Below are 25,855 nucleotides of genomic sequence, written 5' to 3' on the forward strand. Positions count from 1 at the left end.
CACGTCTTCCGTGACTCGCACAGATTCATCAAGTTTGTCTGAAACAAATTAAACACTGGACCTCAGGTCGCTCATTTCATTTCTGAAAGTTTTCAGCTCCTCAAAAAATCGGGTTTAAAGTCGTTTAAAACTTTGAAAGGGAAGTCCTTGGTGTAAGAGACAGAGTTTGTAATAGGCGACATACTTCGACATTCTTTACACTTCCAATCTCGATTATGACGTGTTTTTTTTTACCCTCTAAATCGTTCTACACACAGAGCGTGAAACAAGTTCTCGCATCCACCAACACACCTTACGCACAAATCGATCTTTTCAGCTGAGATGTCTCGATTTCAGATACCACAAAGTGACGACAAAATTATATAAGCGATTAAATTAACAAGAAACACACAAAGTAATGTAATAAAAACTTAATGCGGGTCGCGACAAGTCCATACACGCACAACCTTATCACTGCGGAGCTTATCAGCAAGCGGCTTATCAACTCGGCGTACAGAGCCAGACTCTTCCCACCATAGCCGTAGCTAATGTAAGTTATGTGCAAATTAAGTTAAACTTCACTTGTGTGCTTATTAACTAAACACTATAATTCATTATATCTATAATGACACATAATATAACGACTTCAACACGCATGTAACCCCAGATATAAAAAATCCTCTAATTCCTTTTCAAGCCCTCCTCATATTACAGAAATATCGTAAGCATTAAAATATGTGTCTTGATGTGTGGGGATGGTGGTAAAACAGATTTTTGACTATTCTTACGAAGGAATATTTTCTACTTTTCAGCTGCACTATATAAATAGTACACCGATACTTTATCCATTGCAAGCCTTTATCTTAATGTTTACTCTTTTATTGAGTGTTACACATAATGTTATTCATCTTTAAATTGAATTTAACGCCAAACTTTATTACTGAAAAGATTGTGCGTTTACTTACTATCTAAATGATAAATACAAAGATGAGCAAATAATTTATTGCATTTCGTCCGTTGTTTTTCTTATCTGATTATTTACGAACGGGAAACAGTACGTTGAACATAAGAAAGGCAGTGCAGCTTATCCAAATCTGCGAGGAAACCATCGTTATGAAAGCTCTCCCTGATGTTATACGTTTCCATATTTTAAAGAAGCTATGAATCACTAAGTTTTCTCATTCATTAAAGACGTACGCTTGGAGGCCTCACTCCTCGTTTAATATTCCAGCAGTTCTTTGGAAAATAAAACATTTATGAGAAGAAAAATGAAACCACTGTCTTATTATTTTTATTTTAAAATATAACGTTTTAGCAATCAATATTTTCTGGGTCTCTGTAAACGTTCATTCCTTTAGATGACGTTAAACCTTTTAATTATAACGTACATCTATTACATCCAAATGAACTTTTTAGACACAAGATAAACATAGATTGTAGGGATCATCTTGGAATGCAGCATCATGTATTATACATATCAGGAAAATCATCTATCAGGAACATTTTCTATATTTCAGAGAGACTTTTGATGGTTATTCTCGAGCCAGTCTCGGATTCATTCGGTTTATATACAAGTTTTCACGTATTTTTTTACTGGATAATGGATAATAGTCTGTATAGTGTAACATTGGTATGAGTCCGTTTGTGGAAAAACTGGTATTTCATCAAGACTCCATACTTTTCATTTTTTTTCTGAAATAAGCTGAATTTTTCTTCACAATCTAATGAAACATGATATACCTGTATATAAATAACTACCTGTTCCGCTTTTTGTAAGCTTTGCTCGTGTATGAGCACTTTGGTTTAAGTCAATTATATTGTCAACGCCGATGTAGAGTTTACCTTGTTGACACTATCAAGAAACTCTGCCAAAAGTGTATGTTTATAGCCATTGTACACGTACATGTACTTAACAATAAAGTGGTCTAACATTCAAGCTATAAGGCCACAAACAGAAATTCATAGACAAATATCCATAAAAACGTATCGCCTTCACTTAGTGTGTGGTTATTATACACAACTATCTCGTAATTGTAGTTTTACAATGTGCAGGCGCTTTGATAACATATATTTTGCAGCGCCTCCTGGTGGTGAGTTACATTAATGGGCATAGCATATAAACCTTCTACGTTACATATATATACATATACATACAAATTTTCATAATGATCGGTCAAATAGTTTTCTGAGTCTATAAAGGACAAACACAGAAACATTCATTTTTATATACAGGGTGTATATTATGTCTGGAAACACCCAAATATATCCTTTAATAATTTAAATATAAATTTGAAACCTCTTACAATCGTGATAGAGATTGGGCATCTACTTTTTGGAACAATGTTTTGTTATGTCACACCAACGGGGGACGTCCTGCCGAGGGTATCGTGAATATTCTTAATGGAAGCCTATACCTTGTGATACATAATTTTAAAGGTAATAGCTTACTGAATTGAATGCCACAAACCGCATCTCAAAGGAATTATTCCTATCAGAAAATAGAGCATTTTTAGTTTGAAAATTTACTGATGTTCAACAATGTAATTTTAACATGGTTTCTTGCCACAAAATGTGTTACACAAATTTTTTAGCATTTTTTAAATGTTTCAATTAAAATAAAATAAACAATTTATTTTTAAGCTGGTTTCATTAGTACAAATTTACCAGTTTTTATTACAAATGAATAAAACTTATGAGTCACTTTCTCTGATTACTTATGAATCTGTACTTGGTGTTTTCCAGTCAGCAGGAAGTTGTTTAAAGAGACAAAGGTCACTAGCCTATGAGAAACATTATTGTGTTATTAATCATCTGGTCTACAGGTTTCAGTTTGTCGAGCATGGAGCTTTCACTAGACAGGTCTAAGCTTGGGAATTACAAATGGACAAAGGTCATATCATTCCTGTCGAGTTAATCAGTGTCTCTGAAGCATTGCTGTCAACAAGTTATCTAATTACAGTAGTTCAGTTTTTTATTTGGCAATTTTAATGGAATTGTCTGAAAGAGAACGAATTACTCTGTAGATGATGCGAGGATATGGCGATCGTCAAAAGATCTTATCGGGAAAGTTTGTAATTTGTTTTAATGACACTTTCCCAGAAAGGAATCCCATAAGTGTTTCAACAATATCAAAAACTATTGAGCGTTTTGAAATTGACAGGGAGTGTACGTAATTGGCCAAAGTCGGGTAGGATACAATCTGCAACAGATGAAGAACATGCACTAGATGTTTTGCAAACATTTATTGAAGACCCACATACATCGCTCAGAAAAGCTGCACAGCAACATGATATGCACCCTATGTCTGTGAGTAAGATTTTGAAAATTAATAAATACAAACCATTTAAAGTTCATTTAGTCCAACAGTTAAGTGAGGATGATTACGACAGAAGAGTTGAGTTTTGTGAACTTGTGATGCGCAAATGTGATGACAATAGAGATTTTCTGACCAACATACTATTTTCTGATGAGGCAACTTTTTTTCCTAAATGGCAATGTTAACAGGCAACAATTGCCGTTACTGGGCTAGTGAAAACCCACATTGGATTACTGAGTCCCATTCACAGCAACCACAAAAACTGAAACGTATGGTGTGGAATTTTTAGGTAACAAAATTGTTGGACCCTTTTTCATCAATGGAAATTTAAATGCCGAACTTTACTACAATATGCTCCAAAATGAAATAATCCCAGCTATTCAAATTGCATCAGGAGAATACTTTGATAATGTATGGTTTCAGCAGGATGGTGCTCCACCCCATTATGGGAGACAGGTAAGAGAGTATTTGGATTTAAGGTTTCCTCATAAATGGATTGGCCGAAGAGGAGAAATCGAATGGCCTCCAAGATCTCCGGATTTGTCACCAATCGATTATTTCCTATGGGGTCATTTAAAATCCAATGTTTATAGAAGAAAGCCTCATAATTTGGAAGACCTAAGAAACAGGATGTATAGAGGAGATTGCTTTGATAACTGAAGAAATGTTAGGCAACTCTGTCGAATCATTTTACACAAGATTGGCTCATTGTCAAACCGTAGAAGGAACACAGTTCGAACAATTGCTTTGACACCAAATGCAGGTAAAACGTTTGTTGTAAGACTTTTCTAACAGCATACATTATTTTTTATTTGTAATAAGAAATCAATAACATAAGTATTTCCATAATTGTACTGTAATAAAAACTGGCAAATTTGTGCTAATAGAACCAGCTTAAAAATGAAATTTTTGTTTTATTTAATTGAACATTTAAAAAAATGCTAAAAAATTAGTGTAACACATTTTGTGGCAAGAACCATGTTAACATTACATTGTTGAACATCAATAAATTTTCAATACTAAAAATGCTCTATTTTCTGATAGAATAATTCCCTTGAGATGCGGTTTGTGGCATTCAATTCAGTAAGCTTATAAAATTATGTATCACAAGGTATAGGCTTCCATTAAGAATATTCACGATACCCTCGGCAGGACGTCCCCCGTTGGTGTGACATAACCAAAACATTGTTCCAAAAAGTAGATGCCCAATCTCTATCACGATTGCAAGAGGTTTCAAATTTATATTTAAATTATTAAAGGATATATTTGGGTGTTTCCAGACATAATATACACCCTGTATTTATAGATAATTGCTTAGAACCAAGTACGCATTCTTTAATTAGAACGTAATAAGCACTTCATAATAAACCTGCTTTTAAACGTGTGTTTAAACACTGGTATTGTCAAGATTCTCCAGAGACTATTCTTTTAGTAGGGTTTAGAATATATATTGCAAGATTTGCACAGGAATCGAAGTTCCAAGATAACAAAGTCTGTGCGAGCCCGGGCTGGGTAACATGTTCCGCAATTTAGCTACAGCGACAAAGGTTGGCCGAGCACTACACCCTAGACTGTCGAGGGGTTACGTGGAATGACTAAAATATACTAAATCACTTTGTGCTACTCTCCCTTATTTTGGAACTCGACAATATTTACTCCGTTGTACTGTCCCAGTGCATCCAGTTAAATACTAATGCTAGATATGATTTTTATATATTATTATATTTTATGTACAGATACCATTTACGCGCAAATAGAAATAATCAAATTTAAATTTCATAGCATTAAACTAAAATCACACTTATCCTACGAAGGTTTTCAAAAAAACACTGTGGATGATTTTCTTAGGAATCAACTAAGAAATTTGGGAGCAAAAACTACCCATCTACTTCTTTCCATTTTAAAATTTTACTTACGTTATTTTAGTTGCAACAAAAACGTTAACCAAAAGTAGTTTTGAGACTTGTATACTCCAATAATAAGACTTTAATACCACTAATAAAGCCACTTTAGTGTCTGAAAAACGTCAATTTCTGTATGATTTGTCTATCCGCCTGCACAATATCTCGGAAACGAAGTGACACATCTGAAATGTTGCATGAACATTATTACGATATTTCTACACGAACGATGTTTGTGTTCCTACAAAGGGTACATCGAATTTGATAATGGTGCAGTCACTCTATGGGATTTGTCTGAGAGTTGGTGAACATTATTTATTGCATTCATCTTATGAGGAACTGTAATGCCAAAGAGTAAACCCTCAGAATGAATACAAAAACATATTACGTAGCGACACAGCTGTAGACTTGAAAGTTTGCGTACCACAGAGAGGCCTGTTACGCGTGTATTACCACTCGTACTTTGTTTTAGCCTTAATTAATCGTAAGTAGGATTCCTCGATTGCAATTAGTTAACAGTAGTAATTCAATACGTATCGTAATAAGAACGTAATCTTGCCTAGTATAAAACTTACAACCTGTTTACCCTAAATTCAAACTCGGCCCAAAACATTTAGTACTGTCACGAAAAGTTATATAAACAGAATATTTAGTGACCAAATTATTTAAAACTTTCATTACTTTTAGTTCTGATTGGAACATCAGTGATAACTACTCATGATACCATTTACAATGAAGGTAATTGGATGAGCGTTTAACGAAGCCTTTCACTCGAGGGGCTGAAAAAATTTCATTTCTGTCTGTCTGTCCATACGATATCTCGAAAACGTTGAAACTTGAAACTTTCATGAATCTTCATCCCCCTTGGCAGACCAAATATACATAAATGTGCCAGCCTACTGAGTGATACTGAGTGTCTTTTATTACACTCAGTTAAATCCCACGGATATACATGCACCTTCATCAAACAAATTTTTGTTTATGTGGAAATGACATTACATGCCAAATTTCAAATAATAACTCAACTCAATTTGATATATCCAGCGGATAAACAGACCTACAGGCAGATAGAGAGACAGAAGAGAAATTTTTCCAGAATCATTAGTAATAACTAGGCAAAACATACAACATTTCAAGAGCACAGTTCAATTCATTCTTGAATTATCAATCTCAGTTAAAGGCTTTGCTAACGCTCAGCCAAATTTATTGGAAGAACATGCACCATCATCTAACTCTATATCTAGAATATATAAACATAGTCTTAGCAACAGTCCAAGTCTAATCAACCAATTCAACAAATATCATATGTTAAAATACCATATGTTTGATCTCAAGTCTGTTTACGCGTTTGTTTCTTCTATGATTTTCTCATTTCAATCATTCCCGTAAGAATAAAAATATCCGCTAACGCTCAGCCACACCCCATCCAGTAATATATGCCACCATCGAAATCCATTTTCCTCATATAGAAATGAAGCTTCATACGGAATTATAAGTTTGTAAGTCAGTTTTTTCTCGAGATCTCGTGCAGATAGACAGATAGATAGATGAGAAAAAATAAACAAAAAACCTCGAGTGATAGGCATTGCTAACGCTCAGCCAAAGGCATATATACAATTGCCTTCACATATTTAAATGTGTAAAGAATAATTTAAGCAGTTCCTCCGTTAAGTAAATAGTTTCCAAGTTTCTTGAGTGATTTCCTACATTACTTTCTAGAATAAACGATAATATTGTCTTTATTCCCGAGATAATAGGCTGAGACAAATATAGCCCCGTTTAGGCTTTGTTGTCTCACAGCACTGTAAACTGTGGAAGTGAGAGGATGAGCGATATTGTATACGACATTATATACAATGTTGTTGTTTGAAGCTAGCTGGCTGTTATCATTCCCAAACAACCCCCCCCCTCCCTCACCCCGTCCTCCTATCCATTGCGACAACAATGCTCCTAGCTCAGTGTGTTTGTTCTCGGTGCTTCCTTTTACAATGTCCTTCCTCCCACTACCAGATCACAGCAGAGAGAAAACAACATTACACTATCAACACAGAATTGTATAAACGAAACGAAATCAGACTAAAGTAAGGTGTTTTTTTTCAGTCTGAATAAATATTGGTTGGATATTTAGTCAGTTTATATTTATCGTTTTATTTAGAACGGTACGCATCTTTCTAAAGGGACTCCATATCTTATCCATGTTAAATGGAAAATCATTAGGTACACACATTTTTTGGTAAATCGTAAAATACTAAAATTAGCTATCTCTTTTAGACAACCTAAAACCGATAATTAGAAGCTAACACCCGTTATACGTTCATAAATAAATATTCGTCTAAAAAATAGTGTTTCATTTTTAAAATAAAATATATATAAATATATTACTCAAAAGAAAATCTAATTTACTTTACATATTATTTTAAAGCAACAAATCAAATCGTACACATTTTGGTAAAAGTTCATTGATAAATTAAGTTTATTATGAAATTTTAACTATGAATAACTGTTATTTCTTGGCCATGATATATCCATAATAAAGGATAGTATATCTAAAATACCAATGGACCACCATGATATGTATTATTGACTAACATATGCCTTTACAACATAGAAGATAAATTAATATTAAGTTATAAAAAACAAACATAACACAGTTAGTATATTATTGAAGATTTGTCGATGATATAGTTTACATATTTAAATAAAATGAAAGGCAAATGAATTTGTTCAAAAAATACTTATACCAAATCCATCTTAATCAAAATTTAACTCAGGAAATTAAAAACAAATAATGTAATAAAGTACCTTGTTTAAGCTATAAGCGACACCAATGAAAATTTATAAATGTACAGAAAACCAACATGTACAGATTTAGTTATTTTTTCCCCATCAAATCACAAACGCCATTAAACAAATGGCTGTATGCAAATCAATAATCAATAGATTACTCAAAATGCCAATGCAAATTTTAATATACAAGTAAAACTCATTAAATATATTGCCCGAAATAATTTATACAAGTTGAATATGATTTATATATTATTTATGAACCATAAAAAGCAAGAAAATAAGAAGAAAGAAGCAGGTGAAATTATATATATTGAATCAGAATAGCTGGGTTAAACATAGCCACAACATTGAAAAATAATTATTTAAATAAGAATAGTAATCAGCATTCAACATTTCTATAAGTCTGGCTTTATAATAAAAAGTAAAACGTAATTCAAGTAACCAAAATACAATATTATAAATTGACAATAGTGACACATACAAAATACAAGGTAACCAGTGTCTATATTAGATAAACCAGCCCGTCCTTCAAATTTAGATTTAATAAACATGTAAACACATTAAAAACTTCGTCAAATTCAAAATATTCCAACCATTTACATAATAATGGCCATACATACACAAATAACGAAAACAATATTAAAATGCTGCATGCATGCAAGAAAAGTTACAGTGTTAACTTTAAAACATTTTAAAATTTACAAAAGTGCCTAAATTAAACCTGCTCACTATTATTATTAGAAAAATACGTTTTAACAAAAATGTATTATCTAATAGACATTTAAACTGTATTAGTTACTGTATATAAATTAGTTACAAAACGTTCCCACGAAGGTAGTTTATAAAGGCATGTCAATTTAATTCAAATAGTTTATTTACCTTAATCTAGTGGCTGTTGATGAATCCTCTGAATTATAAATGTAAATAGTACGAAAAAGAACATAGAATGTGTTATAGGTGGTTTATATATTTCAAAATGTAATGTTCATAGAATGTAAAAATCTAATAAATGATGTAAGTGGAAAGGAAATACAGTATTACCATGACGAGTGAGACGGGCGCTATGGGGCACGAGTGTAACAAATGAAACGTTCAGTAATTCATATGTTCGGTCTAACTAAGTGACATTTAAATTAAATGTTCAATTAACGGGCACAACTGTATGTACCAACTAATCCACATATCCACCAGCTGTATAGCACTCCGTATTACGTCTAATGTTATGACGCGGTTCATCATAAAGATCCTAGTGAGACTAATATAGTTTATGTAAAATTATCGTATTAATAATATTATTTATGCAAATTATTTATGGAGGTTGTCAATGATCTTTAGCTTTAAAAACACAAGTATTTTGTATCTAACTGCTACCTAATACATTTTTGGTACCTTTTAATTTTTTTAACTTACATGTTCAACTCAATTTTCAGTTCTGCTGCTAAGACAAACTGGTGATAGTTATGGTGTAGTAAAAAAGTTATAACAGTTTTTCGAAGACTGGAATCTATCCTCTTCGTCAGATGGACGAGGTATTAGCACATACAAAAATAAAAAACAGAAAGAAGAAAAGAAGGGAAAGAAAATTGTGTTCAAGATCAACTTAGTCTACTAGTAAGCTTGATCCCTAGATTAAATAATTATTTGTCTAAATTAAATCTATGCCAGTTAAATGTCCTATTCAACGTTTCGCTATGCTCAAGAAGAACGAAAATACGCCAAAACTAGTGGAATTGTTTGTTTGTTTAGGTTTGTTTAGCTATTTGCGTTTGTAAAATAAATTATAAAAACAAAGTAATTATATTTTATTTCATACCTGAGAATCTTTTAAAGGTTGGGTTTGCATCTTTATCGCAAATTCTGGCCGCTACAAACTTGTTTCCTGTTTTTCTGCGATAAGCAGCCTGCTATCGCATTCCACCTCAACTCCAATAATTACCAGGAATCAGTTACCTGTGCCATATTTTTATCTCTCTCTCTCCCTCAATCCCGAACCCTAGATCTGGCAGTTGCTAAAGTAGCAGCGCACTATTTTATGTTTTAAATTCGTTCTTTTAGAATACATAACAAATATGTGTATACTTCATCAAGTAATCGGTATTGTTGTCCTAATAAAATTCTGAAGTTTATTTATGTATCACTTGTCTTGTTTTATATATTAATTTAAGGGTTTGAACGTGCAAATGTAACGTTTTAAAACATAATCTTCAAGGTTGCCAAAACAATGTAACATAGCAAAATTGCTTTCTAGAATGTTACAAATAAAACATGAATAAAAACTTGACCGTCAACTTCTGTTTGATGTAGTCAGTCATAGATTAAATTACACAAACTGCAAAGGGTGTATATTTGTAATTAGCTGAACAATACATTAAGAATTTTTTATTTATACTGCAAATTGTTCACTGTGCAATATTAACGTCACAATTAAATGTTTAAAATATTTTAATTCATATGTTTTGCCATTGTGTCAATAAATTTGTATATTCATGTCTATATTTTATTACGGTAACTATCTTTTATGACTATTTCTTTAGTTTAAATTCTTTATATTGAAAGCGTACACATCAGTATAGATTATGTTTATTTGTTTTGTCTTATGTTTATTTGTTTTAATATTACAAACATTGGACCACTACAGATTTACAAATTGATCTTGAAGAATATTCATTATTTTAATGTTATTGCCAAATTTTGAACAATATCTTTAAAATAATAGTTTACGTTTTATATTTTAAGAAATATAATGTAATATAAATATCATATATATATATATATATATATATATATATATATATAGGTATATAAGGTATCGATAAGGTAAAAATATGTTACCGTTTTTACTATATTATATTTATTTCTTCATCATGTATCTTAGTAAGTGTAGTAAAATTTCAAACTTTTTTCACAATTAAACAATAAAGCGGTAATTTTGAACACTATTCATTATTATTGTCCTTTTTAATTAAATTGTATGATAAACAAGTATGATTTATAACATGATATAGTAGAGTCATTTTTACTGTTAAATCTTAACATTTTATATCATAAATATTCCATTAATATGCATTCATTTCTATAATGTATTACGGTACATTATGATATGATTCAATATTTTGTTCTTTAGTTGTATTCTTTATATCGAAAATTGTACCCTGTATAGTAGTATATCCAAAAAATCATTAAATTTATGTTGGATACAAGAAAACATGATCATTTATTACGGTACAGTATATGATCCATTATTTTGTTCCTTGTATTCTTTATATTGAAAAACGTACCGTGTATAGTAATATTATTAAATATTCATTAAAATTATGTTGGACACAAAAAAGTGTAATTAATCATTCCATAAATCAAAGTTAATGTACTTGAAGTTATTGTTGTCAGCCAACACTACACAAACGAAATGCGTGGCTAAACAAAGGTGACAATTACTTTGTTACAGATTTTTTAGAATAGATACCGCAAGCACAGTTGTAGACCAACTTTGTTTTTTGAATATTTGGCACGTTAATACCAAACAAACATTAAAAATAGGTAAACAAATCTAAACAAACGATTCCACTAGTTTTTGGCGTATTTTCGTTAATGGGTACTGCTAGCGATCTAGCAGCGTCCATTTTGTTTTTGTTTATATATTTCACGTATAAATGCCAATCAAACGCTGTATATAGCTAAACAAACCTAGACAAACGCTAAACAAACTATTCCACTAGTTTTTTGTGTATTTTGGTTAATGGGTCCGCCAGCTTCACACAGCGATTGCGACTGTATACATTTTTATACAAAAGGGAAGTAAGAAGATTTAATTTACTTTATAATTAACGCAAGTTTTCAAGAGAGCACATGTCGTTTCAAGTATAGTTCAGAGTAAAGTTTTCCATTTTAATATTATTTAAAAGTTATGGTAATAACCATTTGGTATTCAGTGGTTAGAATAATTTCTATACTTGAACTTTGAGACTGTACAAACAGTGAAAGGTTGTGATACGAAGAATTTCAGGTTTATAGTTTATAGTTCATTTTAATTTACCCTAATTTATAATAGAGAAAAGCACATTTTATTTTGAATTAATCTTTATTTTAATTGAGCTTTATAAAAAAGTAAAATTCTTAATTCGATTTTATTTTTGGAAACAAGAAGTTAACTTTTATGTAGATTATTGTATATGAAGGAAGAAATTCTTTCCTTGAGAAAACTTCTACAACAAAAGTGGTTGTGTAAGCTTTTGGGAATTAAATTTAAATATTTAACAAATACAAGGGTTGTTAATAAACAGATTATAAAGTTATTTGAGAAGGTATTCTCCTGTCTATATACCCTAACGAATATAATCAATTATTTATTAAACTCTACAATTAAGTGCAGTTAAACTAATGAAAAAATTATGTGACACTTGCAGATCTCTCTACATTGAACTGCCACTGTGCTTGTTTATACTGCTACTTTATCGTCCAAACAAGTTTTTGAAATTTTTGAGAATGTAATAATACTGTGCAGTGTACGGATTAGTTTCTGGTAACTGCCGTACCCTAAGGTGACTCGATATACTGTAACTTATTTCAAAATTAAATAAAAATTTAGAAGACATTTATAAATTAAACCTTGTGAAAGTTGTGTGGATAAATTTGAACTAAAATGTCATTAAAGGTGGACTTGCTTTCAAAAGAGGAACTGTTGTATGAGCTATTGATAAAAGGTATTGTGAGTACAAGGTTGTTAAATCAAGAATAGCTTTGAGACAAGTGTTTATATAAATGTATAGGAATAGAATTTATATAAATGCAATTGTGATCAATATGAGGAATGAAACGAGGCTGTGATAATGAATAATTAGTTACCCGTTATTTGTTGAATTTATTTGCTGATCAATACAAAATAAATTTTATATGAAGAATTATATCGTAATTTATATTAAATTGTGAAAAAGATACACGTATTTGTGTATACTCATATGTTGATTTAAACTTGTTTATACCAAGAAATTTATATAGAACAATTTATATAATCTTTATTATAAAAAGGTCAGAAATGAGACACTGGTATAAATTTAAACAAGGCATGTATATATATATATATATATATGTATAATTTCAATAAACATTGAATCGCAAAAAGTACTTGCTCCGCCGGAACTATATATATATATATATATATATATATATATATATATATATATATATATATATATATATATATATATATATATATATATATAATTAAAGAATTAAAAAAACATTGTAATAAACAAAGTTAAGAATATTTATATAAATATATTGGAATAAACCAATATCAGTTTTTGTTTGAAAAAGTTTATAAATTCTATTATGGAAATTTATGATAACAGTTTGACATATAAACAAAAAAAACAAGGTTAATGTTGTGTAATATTTGACAGTCTTGGATTAAACCATTTTAATCAACAAAGTTAAAAACTTATGATGTACGATGTGTCTGAGATGAAAACAAAATCACATACCAAATACGGCGTCCTACGGAGCAGTTAGAAATGGATCGATATTGTTGAACAGCTGCACAAGATTTCGTCTCACAACAAAGTTCAAACTTATGATGTACGATGTGTCTGAGATGAAAACAAAATCACATACCAAATACGGCGTCCTACGGAGCAGTTAGAAATGGATCGATATTGTTGAACAGCTGCACAAGATTTCGTCTCACAACAAAGTTCAAACTTATGATGTACGATGTGTCTGAGATGAAAACAAAATCACATACCAAATACGGCGTCCTACGGAGCAGTTAGAAATGGATCGATATTGTTGAACAGCTGCACAAGATTTCGTCTCACAACAAAGTTCAAACTTATGATGTACGATGTGTCTGAGATGAAAACAAAATCACATACCAAATACGGCGTCCTACGGAGCAGTTAGAAATGGATCGATATTGTTGAACAGCTGCACAAGATTTCGTCTCACAACAAAGTTCAAACTTATGATGTACGATGTGTCTGAGATGAAAACAAAATCACATACCAAATACGGCGTCCTACGGAGCAGTTAGAAATGGATCGATATTGTTGAACAGCTGCACAAGATTTCGTCTCACAACAAAGTTCAAACTTATGATGTACGATGTGTCTGAGATGAAAACAAAATCACATACCAAATACGGCGTCCTACGGAGCAGTTAGAAATGGATCGATATTGTTGAACAGCTGCACAAGATTTCGTCTCACAACAAAGTTCAAACTTATGATGTACGATGTGTCTGAGATGAAAACAAAATTACATACCAAATACGGCGTCCTACGGACCAGTTAGAAATGGATCGATATTGTTGAACAGCTGCACAAGATTTCGTCTCACAACAAAGTTCAAACTTATGATGTACGATGTGTCTGAGATGAAAACAAAATCACATACCAAATACGGCGTCCTACGGACCAGTTAGAAATGGATCGATATTGTTGAACAGCTGCACAAGATTTCGTCTCACAACGAAGTCATCCTGATGGCTGTGGGCGACTACTTGAACTTCACTTATTGATTGCACTCGGAATAATTAATTTAGATACAATTTTAAATAATTAATTGAGGAAAATATATTTTAAAAACAACTTGGACTGTGTGAATAGTGTAACGAATTACTCAAGTTTTGAACTTTAATTAAATTATTGTTTTCCTATGTTCCATACATTTGTTTGTCGAATGAATGTTAAACATGTTGTTCTGTTTCATGTAAATGACAAAGTTTAGAAATTAAATTTAGTGACCGATTGGAAATCACAATAAAGTTAAAAGAGTATAATGGATTATTTAAAATATTTCTACTTTATCAAGAAATGTTGAGTAAGTTTAAAATTATTTTAACGAGAAACAAAATTATTTCAAAATATTTCAGCTCTAGTCACGCAATAAACTAAAAGAATTGTACGCTCTAAAACTTTAGTCCCTTGGGATAACTGTTTCATGTACGAGATGTAGGATGCACACACTTCACCAAACCACTTCACAACGCGATCACGACACAAGGAGAGACGCGGTACACGGCGAGGTACAAGCGGGACACAGAACACTGTCGGGGCACTCGTCGATAGAACCTGGACCTTGGACCTATCAGCTGTTCCAGGGAAAACGATAACTAGTGGACAAGGGTCAACTGAGTATCGCTCCGGACATTTTTAGTGGTTAAGGTAGAATTGTAATATGGCAGGGACGTGGAATTGAAATGTCAGATAAATAGATAACAGTCTTCAACACAAACAAATAAACACACCCATTTTATTTTCTTGATAATTTCAGAAAGAATTCTCCTGTCTATCTACCCTAACCAAAATAATTAATTGATTTTAAACTCGATATTTCAGTGGAGTTAAACTAATAAAAAAATTATGTAAAGGGATTTTGTGAAACTTGCAGATCTCTCTACAAGATAATTATGTGATGAAATAGTACGTCGACCGTCAAATTAAAGTTCCGGGTTGAACTCCTAGTGGGAAGGATTCTTATGTTCAAATAGGTACCATTATTTCTCTATTATTCTTTAATATTACGGTATTGTTGTTACTTATACGCTGATGTCAATGAACGAAAACATCCCTCAACATATTAAAATCGGATCAGTAAAATATAATTATTCTAGGAGCTCTGACCACGTGCCTGAGAGAGTTAAGAATATTACAATATAAAAAGTCCAGCAAGAGGGAGTACTAGCGAGTTACACGGACTATTCATTATTTTAAACCGTAACGTTTATATTACTATCATTTTTATTTTCACTATTTATTAACACACACACACGCGCGCGCGCGCGCGCGTAAGCCATGCCGCATGTCGCTTAACAGAGTGCGCTAAGGTTGCAAGCAAAATTTCAAGCCTATAGTTTATTTCGTTTTTCGAGATGTCCTGTGGTCAGATATACAGGTATGTCATATAGAAACTAAGTTTTACATCTCCGGCAAAAAACAAATTGACAGAATTGAATAACGCTCAGTCAAATTCCATCGTTGAACATGATAGAACTCATTTTTGTCTAAGTAGAACTGAAGTTTCATATAAAATTTAAAATCTGTAGAGGAGCTTTATTGAGATATTTTGTCACATGAAACAAAAGTTCCGGTAAGGTAGGGAGGGTATTACAATGCAAAAATGCATTGAAATCAGATCTTGTCACTAACGTTGACTTTCTCTCTATTATTAAATAATATAGATCTTTTACTTTTTACTGTATGATTGATTTATATGTGATAATACGTCACATATTACAATCTCATATGGTTGTACGCTTGTTAAAAAATTTACTTTTATGCTATTTTCTCGTTGCCATCTTGGTTACCCATAAGAATAATGTAGAGATATTCGCTAACGCTCAGCCAAAATTACCTGGATTGATATCCACCAGTATCAAACTCAGTTTGATTACAAATTAAGCTTCAAGCTAAGTTTCAAGTGTAGTCTATAGTTTAGTTATTTTTCGAGATATCGTGCAGACAAACGAACAGAAATTAAATTTTTCCAACCCCACGAATACCAATAGTATTCGGTAACGCTCAGCCAAATACCTGGAATTATATCCACCAGTATGAAACTCAATGTGGTTAGAAATTAAGCTTCAAGCTAAATTTCAAATCTATGTCAGTTCGATATTGAGATATCGTGTCAACAGACAGACAGAAATGAAATATTTCCATCCCTAAGAGTAATAGTATTCGCTAACGCTCAGCCAATGAAGTACGTATTAAAAAGTAAATAATTCTTCGCCAGTGGGTTTTAAGTTCTAATTCACTATTGTAGAAAAATAAAAATAAAGAATTAAATTCTGAGCGAGTTAATAAAACGTACACCATACGTTTCAGCACATTTCCATTCCTTAAAATGTCTTCTAACTTTGTGAGCATTCATTCTCTTTGACACGCATCCACAATTTATTCGACCTGTGTAATACAGTATGTGCATAAACCAAAGAAATTTCGTGCTCACAACAAAATATGCCAAGAGTAGATCAAGTTACAAAGTATTTATCGTGGACGAGCGCAAGGCGGGGGAGGGGGGCTGAAATATGCAGGGGCTGGCTTTGTGAGCGTGTCTCGTAAAGTGGCGAGTTTAGTGCCCGCACCTGCCCGTGTGTTGAAAACCCTGCAACTCTTATTGCATCGTGAGTGGAAACCGCACAGCCTTCATAGCATCGTGTGTTACAAAACCACGAGCCTTCTCTGAATAACAACTGAGCTGGACTTACCGCTGGGCGTGGAGGATCGTTCTCTGACAACATCGTGTGTTACAAAACCATGAGACGTCTCTGAATAACAACTGACCTGGACTTACCGCTGGGCGTGGAGGATCGTTCTCTGACAGCATCGTGTGGACTGTTTACCTGTAACACGTACTGTATTACCTACAAACTTATAGTCTAGGCGCTGAGAGCCTATTTGCACAGAATAAGCTCGCAATTTGGTTTTTCTTGAAATCCATAAAGGAACATTTCCTAAGAAAGAAATTGATCTCCAGCCATGGTAATATTTTGGTGGAGGTCAAGATGGGAAGGTATCAAAAGGGTTAAAACATGAATCGATGTGATTTTTTTTCTGACAATGTTTACAAATGTGGATTACAATTAGGAGCAATATTTTTTTCACTATTAAATTCCACCAACAATATGTTGTTTGAACGAATTACTTTAATGTTCACTATAGTTTAAAAGGTATATCGTCATTCCACTAGATAAAAATACTGAAAGCCGCCATCTCAAGAGAGCTAACACAGATATAACATTTATTTACGTTTCCCACGGTTGGTTTTAATGTGTAAATGTAAAAATGCACAGTGTAAGAAAAATGTGTTGATTCATATTTGTTATCACCATTTTCGTCCTCCACGAAAACTAGCGCGGCTGACGATATATTTCTTTATCATGCAACATTTCTCTACCGATTTCTAGGAATACCAGGGTTTATAGCCTGGAAACTCTAAAATGTTTTAAATTGTACGGAATAAGTTTTATTATCAATTTTTTTATTTATTTATAATTTTCAATCCGTTGCAACTGCATTATTTAATTTACTTGATAAAATCACAACTTAAGAACATCTACTAAATACTTAAACCGTTCTATTCGGAGATTTCACGACTGTATAGCGATCATACAGACTTCTCAAACGAGTCCACCTTTGATTGTTTACCTGGAAAATCAAAAGTACTGCTTTACAAAACGAGCCTACCTCATGTACAGCCTTCAACTGTATAGTGATCGATCTTCTACCAATGATCATACAGGCTTCTCAAGCGAGTCTACCTTTGATTGTATACCTGGAAAATTAAAGGTACTGCTTTAGCGAACGAGCCTATCTCATGAACAACCATTAGCTGTATAGTGATCGATCTTTCTACCAATGATCATGCAGACTTCTCAAGCGAGTCTACCTTTCATTGTATACCTGGAAACTCAAAGGTACTGCTTTGTCTCTGTCTCTGATGTCGAAACGATATAAAGGTTCGTTTTAAGATTCTTCGTCGCCGACTTTCTTTGGTCTCTTTAGACGAACATGACTCCAGATTCCAGGAGTCAAGTCTGAAAAAGCGTCAGATACCAGATGTTATGTGTATTATACGTTTGTTTTAAGGAAGTCATTTACAGTACTAATTGACCCTTTGACAGTCCTGATGGGCTTTGATGGGCTTGATGGGCAATATTTGTTCGTAGGTACTCTTGGCTGTTCAGCAGAAACGCTTCCTGTAGCTTTGCACAGAAACAGGCAGGAGTTCTAACTCGGCGAGAACATAATTTAACTTTCGTTTCAACATCCTGATTCTTTTCTTTTCAATTTATTTGAATCGAGTGTTCCTGTTCTGGTTAGTTGTATTGCAATGCAACATTGAATCTTATGAAAAAACAAATGCCACTTTTAAATTGGCATGTAAGTGGATCGTGAAGTCTCCCAAACGGAGTATAAATAAACTGATGATAATAATATTGTAATAACTTTGACTACTTGATCACAACAGAAACAAATTAGAAACGTGTTTTGCTCAGTATATTGTGTGTGTATATATATATATATACATGTACACTGCATAATGTGACAAAACCACGAGACTTCTCTGAATAACAACTGAGCTGGACTTACCGCTGGACGTGGAGGATCGTTCTCTGACAACATCGTGTGTTACAAAACCACGAGACTTCTCTGAATAACAACTATATATATATATATATATATATATATATATATATATATATATATATATATAGTGCCCAATGATCCATTATTAAATACTACACTAAGACAGGGTTGGGGAGAGTCGGTTGTCGAATGGTTTAAGGCGTTGGGCTTAGTATCTGAATTATGAAACATTGGGTTACAATAGAAAAGTAACAATAAATTATGGTTTTACTATTATTATTAGTCACTTTTGCCAATTATTGTAGCTCTTTCGTATTTCTTTATTTATATACCTTTTGCACTTGTTATTCATTTATTTGTTATTTGTTATTTATGTACTCGTTATTATTAAGGATGGTTGTTTGTATTTGTAAATTTGTTAAATTTTTGATGTGTTTTAGTTTTTATAGATCTTTTACACTTGTTATTCATTCTTAGTTTTTTGCATTGTTACTTATTTAAATATATTGTATTATATAGCATTGTTATACATTTATAGTTTTTTTTTTCTTTTTTTACACTTTTCATACATTTATAGTTTTCAGCACTGTTACTTATTTATGGATAGTTTATTTGCATTTTTATTTATTTATTGATCGATTTGCACCTTTTTTATATAGCTGTTTTTTAATTCTTATTTAACCATAGAACGTCACATTATGCAATGTACATGTATATTAGTTAAATAATTTTCTAATTTATTATTTATCATTACCGTTATATTCATTATAATTTATACATATTTTATATATTGTTAATTATGTCTAGGAATATAAAGTCCAGTTGCACGTTTGGCTTGTTCCTATGATGTTAAGTACTGTAGTAATTAGCTACCTTGTAGTATGTTTATAATTTTAAATTGGTCTGTGATCGTTTGAAGGAAATAATAATAATAATAATAATAATAAAGGTTCAAATCCTCTCTGCGACAGTCACATTTTTTACTTCGTATCTCTTGTACGATATAGAACTTCCCCTGTATTCGGTTTGGAATATCCACGCCCAGAACTGGCAAAACAGGGCTTCATACTGGACCAACCTCTCATTTCCAAAAATGACTTTTTGTAATAAATTGTTCTGCTCAAATTTTAAGTTCCATTTTAACAGCACATATACAAATTCTGAAACTTCTCTGACTAAAATACTCTCCTTAAATAAAATTTAATTTAGTTCTACAATTACTGTAGGTCAAATAACAATATTATAATTGTTTATTTAAATGTACGCTATACGAGTTTACTACTTGCTTCAGACACCATTGATTGAACTGGCACCTTTTATTGAACACATATGCTCAATTTAAAGTACTCTGCAATAATGTAGTATTTGACTTATGTATTTTTTATGAATAATTTCAAAAGGTACTCAAGACATATTATTATCCTTGTTCAAACAATGCAATCATTCTTTAAGTGGTTGAGACAGACCAGTTTGCCCAACGGAAGTCGCCACACTTATACCGGAAGTGGGCGTTTAACTCAGCCCAATATCAAACAGTTTTTGAAGTGTTATGATTGTTTTTATAAGATTATATACTACAATTTATTATATTCGGTACAATAAAATGTTTGCTAGCGTTCACAAGTATGAAAGGATAAAGAGACCGCACAAACCACGTAACTCGCTTGTCACACTCGGCTAGATATTGTATTTTCTCACCCTCACCCCTTTCTGCTCCAAAGTACAGGAGAATTGCAGCAGGAACAGAGCTTAGACCTATAGTACAGGGGGAGGGGTACATCTCCCTTAATTAAGGGCTCAATCAACGCGAAATCACAGCACTCACGATCAAGTCACCCCCTCCCCCTCTCCCTCACCCCCTCACACGGTTCCGCAACATCAATGAGACAGCTTCCCAACGCCAATTAGTGAGATCAAACAGCTTTATCAGAAATATTTCATATCGCGCCATATTACATACGATGGTAATCATACACCCGACTTGTGGTGTCTCCGTTTGACGCGATTATAAGTCTTCCCATTATACACTACTAGCAGTTACCCGCGGCTCCCACACAGTTTCATAACAACCCCCCCTTTTCTCATTTCATAATAAAAAGTAAACTCATTTAGTTATTAAATCGACGTTCTCATATTCGACGTTCATGTGTGCAAACTTAAACCTCTGGATCATGAATGATGGGGTTTGTTTTTATAAATGTTTATTACGCTTTAGATATGTAAAAAAATTGTTCAATATATCCGGATTGATATGTTTTATGTCATTGACAAGAAAATATAAACTTCAAGCGCTATTCCAACATTCATTTTACGTGATAAAAATAGGGCCTCAGTATAGAAAGTGGCCACCACCAAATTGGGTGCCAAATAGAAATAACTATACTATCGAATACAAAAACATTCTAATTATAGTTATGTACAATGAATTATTGCCGGCTCTTTGTAATGTATTGAATAATTGATTGTTATTGAATATTACAAACGAATTCAAACAAAGTAAAACCATTTGTATGGTATTTGAGTAAAGGGTAAGTACAATAGCGGTGTTCGTGTGTTATTTGAGTCACAAGCTGACAGACACGTTTATCCTTCAAAATAGTAAATTCTTCACGGTTTTGTTTGTTACATTTTATAAATACACATAGCTGAGATGGTTTTTTATTCATCATTACATTATTTATTACTTTTTTAGATATTAAAACTGAAATCAACTGTAATTCGAAATAACTATAATTCGCCTAGACATTTTGGTTTCGGTGTTTTAGATAATCATGCATATCGATGATTCGATTGGGTTAATGCTCGCTTATTATACTGCAGTTGTATAATAGGTAATTCTAACTTTACCTTAGCTAAATTTAATTTCTCACTGGACTAACTCAGAATGTTAATACCCATCTCTTAGGTGCCTAACTTTTACTTTCTGAAAATAAAAACCCCACTTACATATACATACATAGATATTAGATAGATACATAGATAGATACTTGCAGGTACGATGTATTTATTTGATTGTAAATTGTTAATTAGTTTTTAGGTATAGAAATCCATAAACGTGTTATCGTAGTAAAAGATATCTGGCAACCTAATTTACTGTGATTGCATTACATCCGGGTTTCTCTGTTTTTGAATTTACCCCGCTTAATGTTACCCGCAACTGTTTACAGAACTTGTTATTTGTAAAACGTTCTGTTATTTTTATAAAGTTTAATTTCAATTTCTGTTAATAGTGTTTTAAATTTATAGAGAAAACTTCGTTGAATTTATATTCCTTGACTAGTTTTAATATTATTTATTTTTTATTTTTATGAGTTTTGTGAAAAATTATGTTGTCCAACTTGACGAATACACCTATGGTATCTTGCAGTTCCGAACAAATCAGCGTGTTTCTGAATTTTGGAAGTATTTTATTTATTTCTATCTATATTAGTTATTTCTATCTACGTAGAAATGTTACTAATTTTTATAAATTTAAAATTGGAATATATATGTTGCAATTTGTTTTTAAATATAGTTTTGTTTGACACAACCAAACATATTGCATACTTAATATATCAAATTTGTCCATTGCCAAGATTTTATTTTTGGAAACTTGCGATATAATGTTTTAATATTTTCCCTTAGCCAACACGCATTAACTTTTCCACCTAAGCAAAAACAAGGATTCGGCGTAAACTCACAAACGTACTATCTCTATATAGTAATATTACAAATTAATGGCTGGTACATTGAAAGAAGGCTAGTACGTTTTCAGATAACTTATTATTTCTAGTTCACCGTGGACCTGCAGCTAGATTTCCCTAAACTTCCCTAAGCAACACAAGATACTTTGTTTCTGCGACCCCAGGTCGGGTGTATCCTGTACTGGAGTACTGGTCACTACTGGAGTACCGGTCATTACTGGAGTACAGATCACTACTGGAGTACTGGTCACTACTGGAGTACAGGTCACTACTGTAGTACAGGTCACTACTGGAGTACCGGTCACTACTGGAGTACAGATTACTACTGGAGTACCGGTCACTACTAGAGTACTGGTCACTTCTGGAGTACTGGTCACTACTGGAGTACAGATCACTACTGGAGTACAGGTCACTACTGGAGTACAGGTCACTACTGGAGTACAGGTCACTACTGGAGTACAGATCACTACTGGAGTACCGGTCACTACTAGAGTACTGGTCACTACTGGAGTACAGGTCACTACTGGGGTACAGATCACTACTGGAGTACTGGTCCAGTATTATCCTGCTGTTATTATTATAAGTGTACTGAAAGATGTAAAGTTAGAATAAGAAATTAAGTCAAAATATGTATTTAATGGAGCAGTACCATTTAATTTTTTCAAAATACAAATGTAATATAAATTTCGTACTAAAACTGTTTTGTTCCTATGAAATGAGCTTATTACGGTCAATAGTACTAAGTATTTAATATTCTAGTAAATCAGTTATACATTTTCCATATAAAATTCCAATAATGTGAGTAATGACAGTTTGTATATTGTTAGTATATAAAGTTATTTATTAACAACTACACACACAATTGTTTCTCCTATGTTTTACATGCTCTTGACGCCTTGAGGTCCTTTTGAAACGAATATTAGCATCATAGAAATAGGTTATACTTTCGTACATGTCACTTATATATAAAACTACCAATCTGTGACATTGTACATATGGACCTCCAGTTGATGACGTTTGTGTCTTTTGTGAAGGATGAAAATATCTATTGAAATCTTCATAAACGTCACCTATTAAAAGTAACGATTGGCAACAAAAAAACTCAACTCGGAGGCTAAGCGTGCTGGCGAATGGTCATGCATAAGTTGCGTGGGAGCCATTAGAGGCAACAAGAGAGAGAAGTTGGAACCGGCGGCCAAAACAAATCCGCGCTAGTGGTTTAATTGGTTATTTGGCATGTTAACTAGGTAGCCTGGCTGTCGTGGCACTGGGCAGTCACCATTACTGACTGTATATATTATATCAAGTTTGTATCAAAACTTTTTAATTGCATTTTCTGACTTGAATGGCACCACAACAAGAGATTGTTTCTTATTAATGTCTATAAAGTTAGCCTTCGTGGAATGGGGTTGTCCAAGTGACAAATTCACTAGCAGCTAACTCACCTATCACGATGAAGGTCAACTTGTAGCCTTATTGGCTAGGCGTTCAGCGAAGTAGCTGTCGCCAGTTGAAGATGAAGGTTAACTCGTAGCCTTATTGGCTAGGCGTTTAGCGAAATCGCTGTCGCCAGTTGAAGATGAAGGTTAACTCGTAGCCTTATTGGCTAGGCGTTTAGCGAAATCGCTGTCGCCAGTTGAAGATGAAGGTTAACTCGTAGCCTTATTGGCTAGGCGTTCAGCGAAGTCGCTGTCGCCAGTTGAAGATGAAGGTTAACTCGTAGCCTTATTGGCTAGGCGTTCAGCGAAGTCGCTGTCGCTAGTTGAAGATGAAGGTTAACTCGTAGCCTTATTGGCTTGGCGTTAAGCGAAGTCGCTGTCGCCAGTTGAAGATGAAGGTTAACTCGTAGCCTTATTGGCTTGGCGTTAAGCGAAGTCGCTGTCGCCAGTTGAAGATGAAGGTTAACTCGTAGCCTTATTGGCTTGGCGTTAAGCGAAGTCGCTGTCGCCAGTTGAAGATGAAGGTTAACTCGTAGCCTTATTGGCTAGGCGTTCAGCGAAGTCGCTGTCGCCAGTTGAAGATGAAGGTTAACTCGTAGCCTTATTGGCTAGGCGTTCAGCGAAGTCGCTGTCGCCAGTTGAAGATGACGAACTCTGATTCCAGTACTCACGATAACTGTCCAACGAGGTCACCTAAAGAACTGCTATTCGTTGTGAAGCTTTACTTCTACTGTGTTCTAGGGTGTTCAGTAAAATGTTAAAATAATGTGATATTTTATTTTACACATAAAAATAAGCAAACTATTTCATATGAAGGTATGTCCTAAAACCTTTAATTTTCCGTCTATCAGACTGTATGTGTTATATAGGTGTTATAAAAAATTATACCTTTTGAATCAGCTAAGATAAAGTTAAGAAACTTGAAAATTGTATAACTTTGGTAGACCTTTATGAAAATGAAATATTAACAACATTCTTGTAACCGTTTAAAAATGGTGTCTGTTTAAAGTTTTAAAAGTTAAATAATAAAAAAATCTGCATAGTTATAAAAACATGCATAGGATACCAACTATTTAGTAATTTTTATACCAATTCTAATGGTATCTTTTTCAAAGAATCCGTCAACGCATAAGTGAGCACGAACACTTTATAGGTATGCTTCCACAAGCCGGAAGCAACTATGATTTTGTCTTTTGATAGGCATCAGCTGTTTTAAATAAGATACAAATTTTACAAGATACCAACTATTTTGAAATTTGTATGACAATTCCAACGGTACTTTTTCCAACGAAATCCGTCAACGCATAAGCGAGCACGGCCACTTTAAAAATACGCTTGCACAAGCCGGGAGCACCAAACATGTCCCAGTTGAGAGGTCCCAGTTGTTCATCAGTTGCTCATTTGTATGTGTACAACAAACTCCTAAAGTATTGGAACACTTTTACTGAACAACCGTACATCGGCCCAGTGTTGACAACGAGAACAATATACCTTAGAATGAACAAGTTAGCAAAAACCAGCGTATATGAACTTTATCTTATGACATTTTTAAGTAACTTATTAACACGTTATGTGTTGAAGCTACTTTGTTGGATTGGTTGGTTTTACGCAAGATTGAATATTTCAACTTATCCTGCAAAGTCGTATTCATAACGGTAAACGG

Source organism: Homalodisca vitripennis, chromosome 1, assembly GCF_021130785.1.
Source record: "Homalodisca vitripennis isolate AUS2020 chromosome 1, UT_GWSS_2.1, whole genome shotgun sequence".
Classification (NCBI taxonomy): Eukaryota; Metazoa; Arthropoda; class Insecta; order Hemiptera; family Cicadellidae; genus Homalodisca; species Homalodisca vitripennis.